The sequence below is a fragment of the Dipteris shenzhenensis genome, chromosome 31 (genome assembly GCF_047967505.1).
Source record: "Dipteris shenzhenensis isolate YYH24624 ecotype China chromosome 31, Dip_SZ_1.0, whole genome shotgun sequence".
Classification (NCBI taxonomy): Eukaryota; Viridiplantae; Streptophyta; class Polypodiopsida; order Gleicheniales; family Dipteridaceae; genus Dipteris; species Dipteris shenzhenensis.
The window spans coordinates 38,728,615-38,735,738 of NC_141626.1; the positions used below are offsets into that span (position 1 = coordinate 38,728,615).

The 7,124-nt window shown below is 40.5% G+C and overlaps 1 non-coding gene across 1 annotated transcript; it reads right to left on the minus strand.

Moving 5' to 3' along the window:
- Nucleotides 1-5,889: 5,889 nt before the first annotated feature.
- Nucleotides 5,890-6,085, minus strand: LOC147881436 (U2 spliceosomal RNA). The gene has a single exon (XR_015540513.1). It is a non-coding gene; the product is annotated as a U2 spliceosomal RNA (small nuclear RNA).
- Nucleotides 6,086-7,124: the final 1,039 nt, after the last annotated feature.

A 7,124-nucleotide genomic window follows, 5' to 3' on the forward strand; every position in this document is an offset into this window, starting at 1 on the left:
TGGTAACAAGCGCCCCTGTGGATCTGCCGAATAGAAAGATGTCAATATGCAATACTCCAAGATCCAAAAGGGACCCGACCACCACATCTTGAACTTCCTTGGCATGCGGCCCATGTAACTATTAAAGAGCAAGACCAGTTGTCCCTTCATAAAGAATTTCTTCTTCAACGTCAGGTCTACTTGTCTCTTCCTTCACGCTTGAAATATCTGGGTCAAGTAATAGCTCTCCATTCTCTCTTCTTCCAACTGCTCTAGAACATCTAGTCAGAATTCCATGGACTCTTGTGGAAGCAACCTTTCCACAACTGTAATGTAGAGGCTTGGCACAACATATTCCACTAGTGTAATGGCCTCCACTCTAAATGCCAATGTGAATGGTGTCAAGCCAGTGGCGACTTTGAATGATGTGTGATATGCCTAGACTGTGGAAAGGAGCTTCTCATCCCAATTTGTGCAATGACTATTCACCAGTAATGTGGTAATCCACTTGAACTGATTATTGTAAGACTCCGCCTTTGCCATTCGCTTGCGGCGGATAATAAGACGATGATTTTTTATGAATGACCATGTAGAAGGTCATCATTTCCTTCACCACTTGCACCACAAAATGCTTCCCTCAGTTGCTCACCAGCTCAATTGGATAGTCCCAACTAACAAAACACATCCTTGTATAAACACTTGGCCGTACCTAAATTGCACTGCAGCACGAACTAGCAGCCATCCTTTAGTAGTGCCGGTGACCACTACAACCTTGCTTGCAGCACCTTCTTGGCCGTAATTGCTCCTCCAGAGTGACCACCCGCCACCACTCTGCAATGCACCTCTGTGAGCACCCCTTTTTGCTCATGTGGTAGCACACACCGAAGTAGAACATCTGTCAAGTGTCTGCGATAGAGTTGACCCTTAGTTGACCGACCACGACTTCAAATCCGTGGCTTTTGAGTGGTAATTGCTTCCGTTGATCCTAGTTGAGATAATCTAGCATCTGTCCGAACATCATGAAGTGCATCATCTCATCATACCACGACAATGGAATACCCTGAATTACTAGCCCCTCTGATGGCTCCACAATAGCCACCAAAACTACATTGAGGTCCACATCCAAAAACTCATCTTCAATGTCAGTTGCAGGCTCCCCCGATTTTTTCACCATGAAAAGTTTGATGGGGCAAACTTTTTTCTATGTAAAGAACAGATAAGGGATGGTCTTATTCAAAAGAGGAAGATTAAACCCTTGGAAGGGATTGTAGCTAATTTGCCGGGGGATTCATAGGAGGAAACTTATGATATCACGTGAGTGTACAATAGGGGGGTTTTTTGAAATGAGGCATAAGCTTATAAATTAGGGGTGGGGGCCCTTTTTATTTTTTCCCAATATTGAATTTAAGTTAGGGGGCCATGCCATATTTAAGAGGGGGGGACATAGTATAGGCTACCTTGGGTAACTAGTCCAAACAAGTTTGGTTTTGTATATGGTTTTAAATAGTCATAGGGAAAGTAATCTAAATTTGCTTATTGTGTAGTCTAAATACTTGAGAAAGAACGTAGATTTAAGGAAAGGGGGGGACATAATAGAATTTTGGTGGTATCTTATAAGCTTAAATAGGGGTGTTTTATCATCCTACATGGATCTTAAATAGGGGGTTTTCTTGAAGTTCATGCACGCAGGTGACATCCCCCTGTAATGAAGAGTGAATCCCCCGGGCTAATTTGGCTTATCTTACACAAGGTAGTCTAGACCAAAAGGATAAAGGATAGGCAAAGGTTATGGGAGATGCAAGAAACGCCCAAGATATAAGAAGGACATTTTTCATATTTTATAGACTTGCCCACATGCAAGAAGGTTGTGGAAAGTGCTTCAAATGATCAAGAATATTTAAAATTTTGTATTAATATAAATAATTGTAAAAGAAATAATAATGTACTATAGAAAGCTTTCATATATAAAGTGGAGAAAGGAAAAATTCAATCTTTGAGATTGGTAATCTCTACAGAATATGTAATTCAATGGTGCTTGTGCAAATTTCTTTCCAACTTCTTTCAATACATGCTTTCAAACCCAAAAGGATGCTACAGCAACAAAGAAGAGTATACGATTTTAGAATCTAGTTTACCTTTGTAAATGGCAATCATTTGGGCCTCATAGTGCTTACAACTTTAAGAGTGTGTATAACTAAGACATCTATTGTTTGGTACCATTATACCTTTGTCAAGAGAAGTAAGTTGTGGTTGATGTGTAACTTCTTTCTTTTATAGAATAAAGAACGAAATATTTTATATCAACGATTCACATTGAGTAAGACAATGATTGTTTAGATGCATAACTTGATTTTGTTTAAGATGGCTTGAATCTTATATATTGTTATTGAAGCTATACAAGACTTATGTACTAGATGGCATTGAGATTCACGCTTGGCTTGCATGCTTTTAATTTGTAGAGTTCAATACAAGATGATTCTAGAGTTGGTGTATATATGGTGGAGTAGATAGAATTGAGTGATTGCATGGATGGCACTTATGAGAAGGAAACTGCCTCTAATAAAGTTTACCTCGTAAAGAGGTTGTTTCAGGTGCAAATGAATAAAGGGTTCTCCATTGCTTCTCACTTGAATGAATTCAATATTATTTTTAGCCATATTAATGCTCAAAAGATGAATTTTGATGTGGAGAGTAAGGCAATATTCCTCTTGTGTTCATTGCCATCCTCATGGGATACCTTTCGTACAGGTACTATATGTAACTCTGCACCTAGTGGAGTACTAAAGTTTGACGATGTTGTGGGTAGCTTGTTGGTCGAGGAGATTAGATGAAATTCCATGGATGGCAACAAGTAGGATGCAGTATTAAATGTGCAAAGGGGTGTGAAGATAGTGGGAGAGAGGGAAGGAGTCTCACTTGTGACTTTCTCACATACATAATGGGGGAATACACACACAGGTGGAGGATGAAAACAGTTTTCCTCTTCTTAGTCGTGAAATCCAAAAGAACTCTAGTACAAAGAAATAGAAGAACCCTATATGTGGGTCTCAAACCAAACTCAACTAACTAAGGTGGCATACTAATTGAGCCACGAACTAGAGTAGATAAGGATAGCTGTCATCCAGCTATTATTCGTGGGCGGTGTACCAACTGCATCTGCAGCTAACAAGTCGGTGACATAAATGCACAACGGTCACCCTGGCATATCGGGAGTGGAGCTCGATATCTCAACAAGGGGTAGATCACAGCTCAAGGAAAACTCCCAAGAAAGAGGCAAGTCTCCTAGAAAATCTAGGGCATGGAACATTGAGTGTTATCATTGTGGCAAGAAGGGCCACAAGATAAAGGATTGCTACAAGTTGAAAGGAGAGCAAAAGGATAAGAAAAAGAATAAAAATTGGTGGCAAATAAGAAGCCAAGGGAGGACAAAGGAAAAGGGAAGATCAAGGAGATCAAAGAAGTCTCACTGATGATAGTGACAATGGCATTCTCTTCATGTTTAGTCTACCTATAGAGTTGCTTACACACTTCAGATGATGCATATTACAAGGATTGGATTTTGGATTTAGGTGCTTCATTCCATGTTACTCCCTATAAGGAATGGTTTTCCACTTATGACAGTGGAAAGATAGGTTGTGTGCATCTTGGAAATAACTATAGATGTGAAATAGTGGGAGCAAGTGACATAAAGTTTTCTTTTGCAAATGGGTCTGCTTTTGTTTTGACAAATGTGAGACATGTGCCTAAGCTGATGAAGAGTCTCATTTCAACAGGTCAGCTAGATGATGCTAGTTTTAAAACCACCTTTGGCTTTCAGAGTTGGAAAATTGAGAAGGGCTCTATGGTTTTGGCAAGAGGTGCCAAGTGTGGGACATTGTTTCCCTTACATGTATGAGGGGTGTCTAATCATGTTATTGCAATAACTGAGCAGCTAAGTACTTCTTTGTGGCATTGGCGGTTGGGGCACATGAGCCAAAATGGAATGAAAATCTTATGTTATTTGGGTTATGTATCGCATTTGACTTTTTTTGACTTTGAATTTTGTGAGCATTGTCTCTATGGGAAGTAGACTAAATCAGCCCATAAAAGAAGGGGAAAGAAAAAGCTTGAAATTACTCTTCTAATACCAGTTTATAGTAGCAACATAATTCTTTATCTTTGCTTTGAAGCTATTGAATGTTTTCTTATCTGCAGCTATTGCTTATATGCATTGTGTGCTTTGAAGTGGTTGAACTTTTGTTGTGTTTGTATGCCATTGCTGCTGTCTATCTATCTTACTTTATTGTGTATGCCACACACACACACACACACACACACACACACACACACACACACACACACACACACACACACACACACACACACACACACACACACACACACACACACACACACACACACACACACACACACAAACCCACACACTCAAATTCCCTTTCTTTAATAGAATATGTACCCTTATATTATTGGTCCCCACACCCCTGCCCTCACTCCCCACTTATGAGTTACACAAAATAATCCCCCCATGTGAAAGCTTCTTATTGATACAAATAACCTTTAAAATTTCCTTAGACTATTCATAATTATGTTTATAATTATAAAATTATAAACAGTTTATAATTATGTTTCTTAGACTATTTATAATTATGTGAATTTAATTAACCCTACCCCTCCCTTTTCATTTAGAATATATAATTTCTTTAAAATTAATTATCATTTCCCCCCCTTCCATACCCCTCCCCTTTCTATTTATTTATTGGCATGATATGTATATATGTGTGCATATATATATATATATATATAATTTATACTTATACTATGTATAAACAATTCATGAACTTCCTTTCTTTTTGTCTTTCGACCCTTTCCCCCCTCCTTATCCTCAAAGATATTCTTGGTCAAAAATTTCTCATATATATATATGTATATATATATATTTATTTATTTATTTATATATATATATAGAGAGAGAGAGAGAGAGAGAGAGATAGACAGATAACCATCGGAAGTCATAAACAAATATTTACCTAGCATTTTTCTTTTTTCTTTCCTATACACGCTTATACGTTCACACACACATAAACTTATGACCCCTACACACCCATTCACATAACATACACACAATTATGTACACTCACAATCACACACATGCAAACTCACACAACATGCTTACACACACTAGCTTTCACCCCTAACCTGGTTAACCTCCCTACAACCTTACCCTTGTTCTAAATTACCACTAACCCCAATCCTTTCTTGCCTAACCCAACCCCAATTTCCCACCTTCATGGCCCTCCCACTGTCATGCACATATTTAACATAAATTAACTACCTAATTTATGGTCCAATCGCCCCCCTTGTCTACGTGCTAATGTGCTTACACTACCTCCTGACCACTTTTCCCTCGTCTAATGCCCAGTTTTTTCTTATCTAATGCTTTCCTTATGTGCTTCTTATAGCTCCCTATAACTTTTCTCTCTTGTACCTCCCTGCTCTCAACCTTCTTACCATTCCATGTGGTTCTCCTTAGCATCTTGTTTTGCCTATCCTTTGCTTTGCCTTTTTGTTCAAGGTCGCAGCTACCTCCTACACTACAACCTTCATGATCTTCAAGGTCTTCTTCTTTCCTCTGGTATTTCTCCGTCACCAACGCTTCTCTTGCAAGGTCTTTGGATCCTTTCTCACAATCCTCTTTGACTCATCGCTTCCCTCATTAGAACCTCCTCAGCTTCTTCCTTACACAAGCTGCTCGCACCTTCTCTCTTATAGAACTTTTTCCCAAGCTTACTTCGATTGCAAGACTTGCTTGGCTACTTCTTCTCTTAGAGGTAAAGCTTTCATATGTTTTCTTCGTGATGACCCTCCTTGTTGAGGATTTGAGTTGGGCTCCTCCCCCGGAGGGGGGAGGAAAAGCGGTGCGCCAGGCCTCTGAGATAGTGCAAGACAGAGGCGAAGCGCGTGGTCCCGGGCAGCAAGCTACCGGATGGGGCCGCCCCCTGAAAGAAATTAGGTTAATATCATGTGACCCGATGGGTCACGTATCAGATATTAAACTGATAAGAACAGATACTACACTTGATCTTAGCCAAAAGGCCGAGAAAGGGATGAGAGCCTGAGGGTTGTAGGCTGCCTTAAGAAGGCCCCCCCTCACCCCCTTTTGCATGTTTACCTATGGGATATCTCGTCTTGCACGTCCGCCATGTGTCCATTAAGCATTCCATATTCTCCTATGACCTCTTCAAAAGCCTTGGCAATGGACTATACACCATCGTGTCGCAAAAAAAAACTCGGTCATGTTAGGAACATTTAGCCCAACGACAAGGTTGGCGAGCACGACTCATGGAGGAGAGACTAAATAATTTATCGACACTGAGTCAAGGCACTAGGCAAACATGCACTATTTGGCATGTACACTTAGAGCTAGCCTATGGCAAGGCAAATTTTGTAAAAGGGGTTTGATTTTGCATGTGGGATATGACAAGTGGTGTTGAAGTCTCTAACTCTGTGAAGGTCTGGGGCCACCTAGAATGATGCATCAAGATGTGCAGCGCTAGCCCCAAACTCTAATGACAGGTTCAGGTGTGGAGCCGATGGCTTGCTACTATCGATCGTCCATGCAAGAAGTAGATCTTGTGTCTTTCGGCATGATGTTAGTCTATCTTAGATAGATACACCCCCAGAAGGGCCTGCCATCATACATCCCAGCTGGACAAGCAAAAGCACCAAATACGACACACTTAGTCATGGGGTCATTAAAATGGTATTAAATTCTGACTCTCGACTTTGGCAGGAGTGGCATACCCTTTGCTCAATCAGGCCTACATGCTTGGTCTCATCTTGAAGATTGGGCTTGAAAACGGGACTGTAAAGTACATATAAGATGCACGATTCGTGGGTCCACACACTACCACGTGGTAGTTCAACCATGAAGAAGATAGCCTTATCCTCTATGCCATGTGGCACCACTACCATACCATCAATGCACAATCAGCATGCCATGTCATCACAATTGCCATGTCAACAAATCCAATTAGCATGCACTTCATCATCCCACATCATCAAGTCATGTCAGTAGGGCTACATCATCAAGTGCCGCCTCGCCTAAGCACATAGTAGGCATTCTTTTGTAAGCAGAACGTGAAGAT